The sequence below is a fragment of the Salvelinus alpinus genome, chromosome 5, assembly GCF_045679555.1.
Source record: "Salvelinus alpinus chromosome 5, SLU_Salpinus.1, whole genome shotgun sequence".
Classification (NCBI taxonomy): domain Eukaryota; kingdom Metazoa; phylum Chordata; class Actinopteri; order Salmoniformes; family Salmonidae; genus Salvelinus; species Salvelinus alpinus.
The window spans coordinates 76,971,801-76,985,663 of NC_092090.1; positions in this window are offsets into that span (position 1 = coordinate 76,971,801).

Consider the following 13,863-nt stretch of genomic DNA (forward strand, 5'->3'; position numbering starts at 1 on the left):
TGATCTATAAAAATATAACTGAATATAACTGAATATAACTGATGGAGGCACTACTATTAAGAGCATTTCTAAAGTAAACTAGATTAAAGCTTCAAAGCATAATCTCCACTAGTGTTCTACTTGTTGAAGCTTTTCTCAGCAGCTGGAATATATAAAACAAATACTGACCGTTGTATTTCTGCAGATGCTTCAATATATACCGAAAATTATTCTAATTTGAATATCAAGAATCTCTTGAAATTGCTGTGTTGTGCCAGGGTCTGGGTAGAAATCTTAGTTAATACTATTAATATCACTGCTGATAATAATACTTTCATTATGCCTACATATGGATAAAAAATCAGGTGTCTACATCTACGCTCTGAATCCTCTCACCCCTTGAGTTTCCCAGTTGTTGATTTTGTTTTAGGCATTTGAATTGCACCCTCTTTCATCACTTTGTTTAGATTTTGTACTGATTCTACACTGCTAAATTCATTGTAACACGCTTGATAACTTGTTTGATAGTGGCCTTCGGTAGAAAATGCATTTGACAGAAAGCAATGTGTGGATTTGTTTTGTAAGGCTTGACTCTTGACTGTAAATTAATGTGGTGCATTTGCTTGACATTGCAAATTAACATTTATTTTGCTTAAAGCACGTTATTTATATTCAGGTATTTTAATATTGATTATGCTCATCATAAGACTGACAATGGTTATAATAAACTGACATTCAATGCTTGGAAATTGAATATTATTTTCAAAGATGTATGAAATATTAGTACTACTATTTTTGGTTGAGGAAAAAATGTTGTAACTAACACATTTGTTGAAGAATATCTATTAATATCCTATTACGCACAAAGTATTTCATACCTGTAAATGAACACACAAATGAAATAAAAAGAAGAAACAAAAGAGCAACTTAACATTTAAACAGGACATATTGGTAATGATAAGTTGGAGCTTTGAGCTGCTATGAGCTTCTTTTGCACTTGAACATAAATTATACAGAATGTCTCCTAATGCATCTACACAACACTGAAACAAGCATGTTATGTTTCCATTGATAGAGCCTGACAAATCTAAAATTGCTATTTTTGTCCTCCTGCAAGATGTCACCCAATTTTCTATTTTGTGATGTTTATAACCCATGTATAATAATCTGAAAATAAAGACTGACCTTTCTCTTTGCATTTCTCTTCTAGAGTAAACCATGCAGAGCCTTATATTCAGACATATCAAGGCTCTTGAGTAAACCATACAAATCACTAAAACAATGATCATACAATGTGATACATAGACCAAGTTGAAGGACACACAATAACAACTTGGTATTTAGTCTTTCCCCTTAATTTTTGTTGGTCTTCCAATTTAGGACCAAAATAAACACTATGTATATGGGAAGTCTGTAGTTATTCACACTTCTATCAGATAGCCCTGAAGGACAGTCGGAATTACTTGAAGACTGAATAAATTGAACATCCTCGTCTAACTGATGCATTAATAAACTGTAAATCAAACCAGCCATGCCACGTTAAAGACCATTCTCTGCACTGCAAGCGAGAACTCCAGAAAGCCTACAGCCCAAAAACAGACCAAGACAATGCAGATAATCATTTAAATGGTATCTCAATATTACTTAAATATTGATAGTGACTCTGAATTTGCCAACAGACACTATCCCATCATGATAGTGCATCACCCTGCAATATGCAGGCACATGTGAGAAACCAGCACTACTTCTGCTGCTCCTAAAATAGACATCTCAATATTCTTATGTTAGACAGTGCTGTATCTTTGTTTTTCTATACAAATGGAGCTGGATGGAGAGAAAAACCTGGAGAAAAGCCATTTTGAAGAGTGTATATGAAATCATAGAACTTGAGCACCACCTATTGATGAAATCTAGACATTGCTAAAGTGGCAAATCAGAATAGTCAAAAACTGTCCCTTCATATTATTTGTAAACAAAGTTTGTAGCTTATAGCCTACAAATCTGTTTCATTCATACTCAGTCTATATTGAGAAATATTCTATGACTAGATATACACTATATTTTCTCCAGGAGGTATCTTTGCCACTGTAGGCCTAATATCCTAACATTTGAAAACAGATTGTTTATGGACTTCACAGACTGCAACTATGGCCCAAATTGGAGTCCAGGGTCCTCTATGGGTCCTTGAGGGTGTCCCAGGGGGGTTCTCAACAAGGTGGGGGGGAAATATAACATTTCTTTCACACCCATATTTCACTCACAGTCAGATTGCCTTCAGAACGCATCAGGAGAAATTATGATCATAGTTATTCTCTCAGTCATAATTAAGAAAGTAAATTCGTCTATTTTGTAAATTAACACACAACAGAGAGAGAGAGAGAGAGAGAGAGAGAGAGAGAGAGAGAGAGAGAGAGAGAGAGAGAGAGAGAGAGAGAGAGAGAGAGAGAGAGAGAGAGAGAGAGAGAGATATTGGACTAGACTAGGCAGTTGGCCCCTTAATTTAATTGTGCAAGGAGTATACATAATTTTAACCATAGGGATGCCTCCAACATATAGTGAAAAAACATAAATAAATGAGGTGTGCTTGTCATAAACAAAGATTTTCTAGATTTTGCTTCTCCAGCCTTAGCCTTGAGATGAACCTTTTAGGGACTCACTTCAACATAAATACTTTAAGAAATAAGGAGATAGGTATCTCATTAGTCAATGAATGTAGAAATGTATAACGGCCAACCCAACAGACTGTCGACCAATCGGGTCACGCGGTTGCTAAACTAATCGTCACGAAATCCCTTGTAAAAAGACAGGGTTTGAGTCGAGAAAGTGCTTATCTTCCTCAAAAGTACGCATTGTCACGATTTCAAAACGATACGATATTACAAAGAACAAGTAAAATATCTCAGATCTCGGAAATGATAAGTAATGTTGTCCTTGTTGTTCACGTAATTCATTCTAATGTTGGATTTTTGAGCTAGCGTCCAATTCACTCCCATTCACTCCTTGAAGGAGTCTCTATGGGGGGTGATAAGGGCCATAATTAAGCCCAGGAAACTGTACCACTGTGTGGCTGCCTTACTAACGTCTGCATGTCGCCTGCATGTTACGTTAACTAACATGTCGTGATACCAACGCCTTACTAACATCTGCGTGACTCCTGCGTGTTAATGAAAGTCATAAGGTGTGTAGCCTACATCAGACAACCAATAAGAGTTGTGTCCGTGGCTTTCAGTCAAATAGAGGAGTTCATAGGCTTTCCCAGATGGAAATTTGGGATACTTGGGATGTCCCTACCTCAATCGAGTATACATGTAAAATGGTTGAGTTTAGTGTCAGTTAAGGGTTTTAGTTTAGTATTCAGGGTAAGGACGTCCTAAGGAATCCGGATAGCAGTGACATTCACAGTGAGAAATGGGCATGGTATTTGAGAGCTTGGCGGTGACACAGACATTCATTTGGTAGTTTTTTTTACAAGCAGCAGAGGTGATTTTCCAATGTCTGCCCCAGATAGTTTCCTTAGAGACGATGAATGTAATTACCAAGATGTCTGTCACGCCCTGACCTTAGAGATCCTTTTTATGTCTCTATTTTGGTTTGGTCAGGGTGTGAGTTGGGGTGCGTATTCTATATTCTATTATTTGTATTTCTATGTTTTGGCCGCGTAGGGTTCTCAATCAGGGACAGCTGTCTATCGTTGTCTCTGATTGAGAACCATACTTAGGTAGCCCTTTTTTCCACCTATCCTTGTGGGAAGTTGACTTTGTTTATGGCACATAGCCTTTAGCTTCACGGTTTGTTTTTTGTAGTGTTTATTGTTTTGTTCGGTGTCATTTTGATTAAAATAAAGAAAATGTACGCTCACCACGCTGCACCTTGGTCCTCTTCCTTTAAAACCTGTTGAGGATAGGGGGCGCTATTTACACTTTGGGGGAAAATCGTTCCCAATTTAAATGGCCTCGTACTCAATTCTTGCTCGTACAATATGCATATTATTATTACTATTGGATAGAAAACACTCTCTAGTTTCTAAAACCGTTTGAATTTTGTCTGTGGGTAAAACAAAACTCATTTGGCAGCAGACTTTCTGACCAGGAAGTGGAAAGTCTGAATTCGATGCTCTGTTTAAGCACCTGCCTATAAATGGGCATGATACGTATGACTATACGTGCACGTCATACACCTTCCCCTAGACGTCAAGAGGAAGTGAGAGGAGAAATGAGTTGATTATCTTGGCCTGAGATGGAATGAACCCTCTTAAAATGACGTGTCCTCCATTTTTTGTTTTCTGCAAGGCGCGTGGAGGGACCTGTAATTGCCTTCTGAAAAGCTGTCTTTACAGGCGAATACGATCTCCGGCTTTGATTTTATTTGATACATGTCACAATATCATCGTAAAGTATGTTTTTTCAATATAGTTTTATTAGAATATTGATATTTTTTCGGGACGTTAGGCGTGTTGCGTTGTCTGTGTTTGTTGACGATGGAGAGCTACTTGCCACTTGGCTAGTGCGCTTGCTAATTCAAGAGGGACAAAGGACATTCTAAAACCAAACAACGATTGTTCCCGACAAAGGACCTATTGTACAACATTCTGATGGAAGCTCATAAAAAGTAGGACTCATTTTATGATTCTATTTCATATATCTGTCGAACTGTGTACTATTAGTTTTGCGCTCAGGTTTTGGTCACTATCTCGCCATAACCTAAGCCTTATGTCGTAAAGAAGTTATTTTTAGAATTCTAACACTGCGATTGCATTAAGAACTAGTGTATCTATCATTTCCTATACAACATGTATTTTTTTGTAATGTTTATGAATAGTTATTTGGTCAGAATAGGTGAGAGTCTAATAGAAATATCCGCACGTTCTGGGAAAAAGATACTACGTTAGCACAGTGTGTAACCACTGATTTCAGCTCTAAATATGCACATTTTCGAACAAAACATAAGTGTATGTATAACCTGATGTTATAGGACTGTCATCTGATGGAGCATATCAAGGTTAGTCAAAAATTATATAACTTTTGCTGGTTTGTTACGATCGCTAACGTGCCTATTGCTATCGCTAACGTGCCTTGATGAATGAATGCGGTAGTGTGGTAGGCTATTGTAGTAAGCTAATATAATGCTATATTGTGTTTTCGCTGTAAAACACTTAAAAAATCTGAAATATTGGCTGGATTCACAAGATCTTTGTCTTTCATTTGCTGTACACCATCGATTTTTCAGAAATGTTTTATGACGAGTATTTAGGTATTGCACGTTGGTGTCTGTAATTACTCTGGCTGCTTCCGTGCTATTTCTGACGGTAGCTGTTATTGTAGCTGCAATGTAAAACTGATTTATAGCTCAAATATGCACATTTTTCGAACAAAACATAGATTTATTGTATAACATGTTATAAGACTGTCATCTGATGAAGTTGTTTCTTGGTTAGTTTGGTTGGTTCTTGGTTAGTTAGGTTGGCTTTGTGCATGCTACCTGTGCTCTGAAAAATGTCTGTCCTTTTTTTGTATTTGGTGGTGAGCTAACATAAATATACGTGGTGTTTTCGCTGTAAAACATTTTTAAAATCGGACATGTTGGCTGGATTCACAAGATGTGTATCTTTCAAATGCTGTATTGGACTTGTTAATGTGTGAAAGTTAAATATTTCTAAAAAATATATTTTGAATTTCGCGCTCTGCCTTTTCAGTGGAATGTGGGAGGAGTTCCGCTAGCGGAACGCTGGGGCTAGACAGGTTAACGGCAGTGACAATGTCCTTGATCCAACTGAGGAGTAAATAGACTATATGTAAGTTGTGATATCGTTGGGAAATATTTAGGCCTACTGTGTTGATAAGGCAAATTTGGTTTATTTGAAAATAATTTGTTTTTTTGTTGATAATGAGTTGATAACGTATTGTCGAAAGCACGTAGACAATATTATTCCTATACCCACAAGCATCCCCCATTCAATTTTGCTCCTATACCCAAGAATGCAAAGGTAACTGAACAAAATGACTATCGCCACATGGCACTCACTTCTGTCATCATGTAGTGCTTTAAGAGACTAGTCAAGGATCATATCACCTCCACCTTACCTGTCATCCTAGACCCACTTAAATTTGCTTACCGCCCCAATAGGTCCACAGATGATGCAATCGCCATCACACTGCACACTGCCCTATCCCATCTGGACAAGAGGAATACCTATGTAAGAATGCTGTTCATTGACTATAGCTCAGCATTTAACACCATAGTACCCTCCAAGCTCATCATTAAGCTTGAGGCCCTGAGTCTCAACCCCGCCCTGTGAGATTGGGTCCTGGACTTCCTGACGGTAGGAAGGTAGGAAACAACATCTCCACTTCACTGATCCTCAACACCGGGGCCCCACAAGGGTGCGTTCTGAGCCCTCTCCTGTACTCCCTGTTCACCCATGACTGCGTGGCCATGCACACCTCCAACTCAATCATCAAGTTTGCAGACGACACAACAGTAGTAGGCTTGATTACCAACAACGATGAGACAGCCTACAGGGAGGAGGTGAGGGCAGTCGGAGTGTGGTGTCAGGAAAACAACCTCTCACTCAACATCAACAATACAAAGGAGATGATCGTGGACTTCAGGAAACAGCACAGGGAGCACCCCCCTATCCACATCGACGGGTCAGCAGTGGAGAAGTTGGAAGGTTTTAAGTTCCTCGGCGTACACAACCTGAAATGGTCCACCCATACAGTCAGTGTGGTGAAGAAGTTGCAACAGCGCGTTTTCAACCTCAGGAGGCTGAAGAAATATGGCTTGTCACCTAAAACCCTCACAAACTTTTACAGATGCATCAAAGCTGGAACCGAGAGACTGAAAAACAGCTTCTATCTCAAGGCCATCAGACTGTTAAACAGCCATCACTAACACAAAGAGGCTGCTGCCTACATACAGACTTGAAATCATTGGCCACTTTAATAAATGGATCTCTAGTCACTTTAATAATGCCACTTTAATAATGTTTACATATCTTGCATTACTCATCTCATATGTATATACTGTATTTTATACTGTCTATTGAATCTTGCCAATGCCGCTCTGTCATTGCTCATCCATATATTTACATTTATATATTCTTATTCCCTTCGTTTACTTAGATTTGAGTGTATTAGGTAGTTGTGGAATTGTTAGATTACTTGTTAGATATTGCTGCACTGTCGGAGCTAGAAGCATTTAGCTACACTCACATTAACATCTGCTAACCATGTGTATGTGATTTGATTTGATTTGATTTGACATGATCCGTCCAAGGCCTCAGCTGGACGCCTAAAATGTGAGAAATGAAAACAAAATTTTACAGTAGTGTGTGTGTGTGTATGTAGTTCCAAGAAAACACATGAGAGTGATGTGCCCTTCTGTGTCAATGTTGAAATACCATAAATGGAATATGGCAAAGTAGATAGTGATATGAGTGAGATCACATGAAAATAAAGACACCTTTGGATCTAAAATGAGTATGGGATTCCCTCGTCTCTTTTTTGTCATTGCTGATGAAAATTGATGTCAATGATGAGTGGAGTGTGGCTAAAAAAGAAATGCAATTTTCTGTTGATTTTGTTTTGTACTGTAGAAAACAGGATGTGGGCAGTAGTATTCCAAATATGTATCTGTTTGTTTCATATACTTGTGGCCAAAAAATTACAAAAAATTGTTTTAAAACAAGGTGCTGAACAATGTCAAATTTGCTGTATAGTTAACACAGTGGATAAATTGTGAAATTAAGTATACAGACATCATAACACCATTGAATCCACCAAACATGTACTTTTTGTGTTGACTTTTTCTAAAATCATATCTCACATTATTATAAATCTAAAATAATATTTATTCAGCTTCAATTTGATTCAAATCAAATTTAAATTAAAAACACATAAAGAACAATTGACATCAATGTCACACCCTGGCCATAGAGAGGCTTTTATTCTCTATTTTGGTTAGGCCAGGGTGTGACTAGGGTGGGCATTCTAGTTTCTTTATTTCTATGTTTTGTATTTCTATGTTTTGGCCGGGTATGGTTCTCAATCAGGGACAGCTGTCTATCATTGTCTCTGATTGGGAATCATACTTAGGCAGCCTTTTCCCACCTGTGTTTTGTGGGTAGTTGTTTTCTGTTTTGTATCTGCACCAGACAGAACTGTTTCATTTTGTTCTCACTTTGTTATGTTGTTTCAGTTTGAATAAATGATCATGAACACGTGCTGCGCTTTGGTCCTCTTCTTCAGACGAGCGTTACAATCTATTAAAGTGCTGCACAATGTGAAGTTGACTGCGAAGTCAGTTTCTCAGTCTCCCTTAATGTGAAGTTGTCTCTCAATTTTCAAAGACAGGAGACATAGGGTTCCTAACCCACAACATTTTTCTTTAAAGAATAGTACATCTAACATTTGTAGATGATGATGAAATTGAAAGTTACGACAGAACATTTTATATCAATGAAAGTGCTGAACAAAGTCAAATTGACTGCAAAGTCAGTTTCCCAAAATACCTTGAGCACTGTTAAGTCTCTGAATTGTGAAAGATAATAGCCAGAGGATGCCCATCTAATCCACAATTTACTGTTTTAAAGAAAAGCACATGCATTTCATACAAACATCTCAACTGAACACACATAACAGCTAAATTGAATCCATCAACCTAACATCTTGAATTTGTTTTAATTAAAATATTCTACACCAAATGTGGACATGATCTCAAAGAGATAAAATTTTCAATTTGGTAATTACACTTTAGAATGCATTTTATCCATTTTAAAGCATGACACCTAACGACCTAAGCAAAGCCACATGTTGGGGCTTGAATTATGCCTTTCACCATGAACTTCTTGAATTGTTCATAATTCTGGTGCATGGGTAAATGTAGCACAGCTCCGCAAGTGTTTGCCTCAGGGTAGACCCTGTGTGTTCAACAGGAACTCTAATGTTGGCCATGTGTCGAAGCCAAGTAGAGATATTTCTTCTGCTCCTGACACAATTGGAGGACCATTCCACACGTAACAGGTGCACCGGGTCCTGTAAATTTGACCGATCAGTTTCGAACAGGGTTCAATTAATCTGAACAGCATTATATTGATACATTGACAATGTAGTTGTATCCAAATATTATATGTTTTATAAGACAATAGCAATCATGAATTTACCATCAATCTCTATGAGGAAGTCCCTCCAGCAAATTATAACTAGTTCCTACCGTCTTCTGCTGTTAGTACCCGCCGGGGAGCGTTTTGGTAGGAACAGCTCCAACAGGTCTTCAGCTGTCAATGGCTTTGTGACACCAGCCACAAAATGCTCATGAAGCATTGTGTGGGTGTGCCCTCAGACATTCTAGAAGGCCAAGGGTCTTCAGCCCTTCTGCAAATCTAAGACAGGATTTTTTTAAGGCAAATCACAAAAATGACCTAATATTTATCAGTCATTTCTACATAACTACTTTATTTATCCCTTTTTATTTATCTAGGCAAGTCAATTAAGAACCAATTCTTATTTACAATGACAGCCTACCTCGGCCAAACCCGGACAATGCTGGGCCAATTGTGCGCCGCCCTATTGGACTCCCAATCACAGCCGGGTTGTGATACAGTTTGGAATTGAACCAGGGTCTGTAGTGATGACTCTAGCACTGAGATGCAGTGCCTTAGACCACTGCACTACTGGGGAGCCCATTTGACCACAGCAGAGTTCAATATTATAATAATAATAATATAATAATATCTATAATTTAGCCCAAACAACTACCTCTTTCCCTACTGTATTTATTTATTTATTTTGCTCCTTTGCACCCCATTATTTCTATCTCTATTTTGCACATTCTTCCACTGCAAATCAACCATTCCAGTGTTTTACTTGCTATATTGTATTTTCTTCGCCACCATGGCCTTTTTTTGCCTTTACCTCCCTTATCTCACCTCACATGCTCACATTCTATATAGACTTATTTTTCTACTGTATTATTGACTGTATGTTTGTTTTACTCCATGTGTAACTCTGTGTTGTTGTATGTGTCGAACTGCTTTGCTTTATCTTGGCCAGGTCGCAATTGTAAATAAAGGTGAAAAATAATATATATATATACAGTGGGGAGAACAAGTATTTGATACACTGCCGATTTTGCAGGTTTTCCTACTTACAAAGCATGTAGAGGTCTGTAATTTTTATCATAGGTACACTTCAACTGTGAAAGACGGAATCTAAAACAAAAATCCAGAAAATCACATTGTATGATTTTTAAGTAATTAATTTGCATTTTATTGCATGACATAAGTATTTGATCACCTACCAACCAGTAAGAATTCCGGCTCTCACAGACCTGTTAGTTTTTCTTTAAGAAGCCCTCCTGTTCTCCACTCATTACCTGTATTAACTGCACCTGTTTGAACTCGTTACCTGTATAAAAGACACCTGTCCACACACTCAATCAAACAGACTCCAACCTCTCCACAATGGCCAAGACCAGAGAGCTGTGTAAGGACATCAGGGATAAATTGTAGACCTGTACAAGGCTGGGATGGGCTACAGGACAATAGCCAAGCAGCTTGGTGAGAAGGCAACAACTGTTGGCACAATTATTAGAAAATGGAAGAAGTTCAAGATGACGGTCAATCACCCTCGGTCTGGGGCTCCATGCAAGATCTCACCTCGTGGGGCATCAATGATCATGAGGAATGTGAGGGATCAGCCCAGAACTACACGGCAGGACCTGGTCAATGACCTGAAGAGAGCTGGGACCACAGTCTCAAAGAAAACCATTAGTAACACACTACGCCGTCATGGATTAAAATCCTGCAGCGCACGCAAGGTCCCCCTGCTCAAGCCAGCGCATGTCCAGGCCCGTCTGAAGTTTGCCAATGACCATCTGGATGATCCAGAGGAGGAATGGGAGAAGGTCATGTGGTCTGATGAGACAAAAATAGAGCTTTTTGCTCTAAACTCCACTCGCCGTGTTTGGAGGAATAGAAGGATGAGTACAACCCCAAGAACACCATCCCAACCGTGAAGCATGGAGGTGGAAACATCATTCTTTGGGGATGCTTTTCTGCAAAGGGGACAGGACGACTGCACCGTATTGAGGGGAGGATGGATGGGGCCATGTATCGCGAGATCTTGACCAACAACCTCCTTCCCTCAGTAAGAGCATTGAAGATGGGTCGTGGCTGGGTCTTCCAGCATGACAACGACCCAAAACACACAGCCAGGGCAACTAAGGAGTGCTCCGTAAGAAGCATCTCAAGGTCCTGGAGTGGCCTAGCCAGTCTCCAGACCTGAACCCAATAGAAAATCTTTGGAGGGAGCCGAAAGTCCGTATTGCCCAGCGACAGCCTGAAGGATCTGGAGAAGGTCTGTATGGAGGAGTGGGCCAAAATCCCTGCTGCAGTGTGTGCAAACCTGGTCAAGAACTACAGGAAACGTATGATCTCTGTAATTGCAAACTAAGGTTTCTGTACCAAATATTCAGTTCTGCTTTTCTGATGTATCAAATACTTATGTCATGCAATAAAATGCAAATTAATTACTTAAAAATCATACAATGTGATTTTCTGGATTTTTGTTTTAGATTCCGTCTCTCACAGTTGAAGTGTACCTATGATAAAAATGACAGACCTCTACATGCTTTGTAAGTAGGAAAACCTGCAAAATCGGCAGTGTATCAAATACTTGTTCTCCCCACTGTATATTAAAGATTGTGTGTCATTATCCTTACAAATATGAAAATCTGCATACTGAATGACGTAGATAGGGCTAAGAATGAAGTAATCTTCTCTCTAACACTTTATATGTTAGGGGTGGACCTTATCGGACCCTTCACGAAATCCAGGAATGGCAACAGCTGGTGTCTGACGACGACCAATTATTTTACCAAGTGGTTGGAGGCAATACCCATTAAGGTCTGTAAAAAAGAAGAGAATGTGCTTAACTCCAAATTCCCTTCTGTAACCCATGTTAAAAGGGCTTGGAACCCCAAATTTATTTTTTTGTATGATACTCATCAAGGACAAGACTGACGAGGCCACCTCCAAGGCGATGATGGACATCTACAACACCCACGGTTCTCCTGAGGTAATCTTGAGTGACCGAGGTCGTGGACTCTGGAGCAAGACACAGATGTTATAGGTTATATTCTGTCACCAATGGTTTGTTTTCGTTTTTTTTTACAATTAGTTTTTGTTTTTACATGGTACATAGTCAGACATTTCAATATCTTCCATTGTTAATAGATATCCCTCGCCTACCCCCTCCTCCAGGATTGGATGAATGGACCAACCACACCCTCAAGACTGCCATGGGTAAGTCCCTTGACCGGTTCCTGAAATGGTGGGAGAACAACCTGAAGGTAATTCTCTTTGCACACAACAGCAGCGTCCAGGCCTCCAGAGTACTCACCCTATCGGCTGCTGTATGGACGGGAGCTGCAGCTGTTGACAGAGGTAAACAATGCAATTGTATATCCAATTATTGGATATACTGTAGTATTTAACATTTCTGATTGGCTTAGTGTTGTTTGTCTAATGCTATTTTTGTATAACATACTTTCAGATCACTGAAACTCCACCTGATGTGGTGGAAGTTGTCGAACCAGATCAGAGCACCTTCAAGGATCACCTTCAGGCACAGACTGAGAAGGATGTGGAGGTTTTTGACCAGGTAAAAACTATTGTCCACTGTTAATTTATTTTCTGGCCCTCCAAGAAATATGTAAGAGAACCGCCATCCGTTAAGGTGAATATTAAAATCTCAGATAACTATTTGCATTTGCCTCCTCGCGGTGGGCAGCATCGTCATGCTGTCAACAGTACCAACACTGGCCCGGGGGTTCAAATAGTCAATCTCAAGGCTAACTACTGGGTCACAATGAGTAACCTCTGCTGCCAGGTAGGTACTGTTAAGGTGTATGACTCAAGTGGTTATGACACCATCCCAGAGTTTCTCTCACAACTCACCTCTCTCATCTTTTCCAGGGACCATCCCATACCTCCCTCATCCACCCCACTGACATAAAAAATTACAGACGGGTATCCTTTATTTTCTGTCTGACATTAACAATATTGCATGTCTAGTCAAACATTTAAATTAAATCATTCAATAACTGTATTTTTACATATCAACCTGATCAACCTGCAACCTGTGTGTTTGCTTGTTTACTTCTCTGTCTCTTGCCCTGTTCCCTTTACTTTGCTCTTGTTCTCCAGGACCTCAGGTTTCTGCCTAACACCCAGAAATGGGTGTTAGGCAGAAATGTTGTCATTATCTGCTAAGAAATGTTCTTGCTCTATCATATTGGGCACATAATGTGAGATACACAGATGAACTAAAAACACTAGCATTACAAACAGAGCAGCAGTGCCTGGACTCCACCCACCAGAATTAAGTATTTCAGGCTATTTTTGCTATGTGAGTGTAGAGACAATCTGTGAAAGTAAATTGCCACACCTGTACCAAAACAAATATCTAAGTTTATATATTTCAGTCTTTAATATTGTCAGGTTGGTTTTCACAGCGGTTTCACAAGGTGTTCATTATTGTAAGTTGTAAGGTATCCCTTGATGGTATTTGTTAGTTCAACATTATTCATTGTTGTATCCTAGCACCTACATTATATATTTTCAACCACAAGGGTTTACTAATGAGGTATACATAAAAAAAAAAAATCATAATAGAGGATTACTGAATTAGGCCAGCTTAAAATGAAAACATGCCAGCCAGACAAGCTAGTGTACGGGCGGCAGGTAGCCTAGCGGTTAGGAGAGTTAGGCCAGTAACCTTAAGGTTGCTGGTTTGAATCCGCGTGCTGACTAGGTGAAGAATCTGTCGATGTGCCCTTGAGCAAGGCACTTAACCCTAATTGCTCTGGAAAAGAGCATCTGCTAAA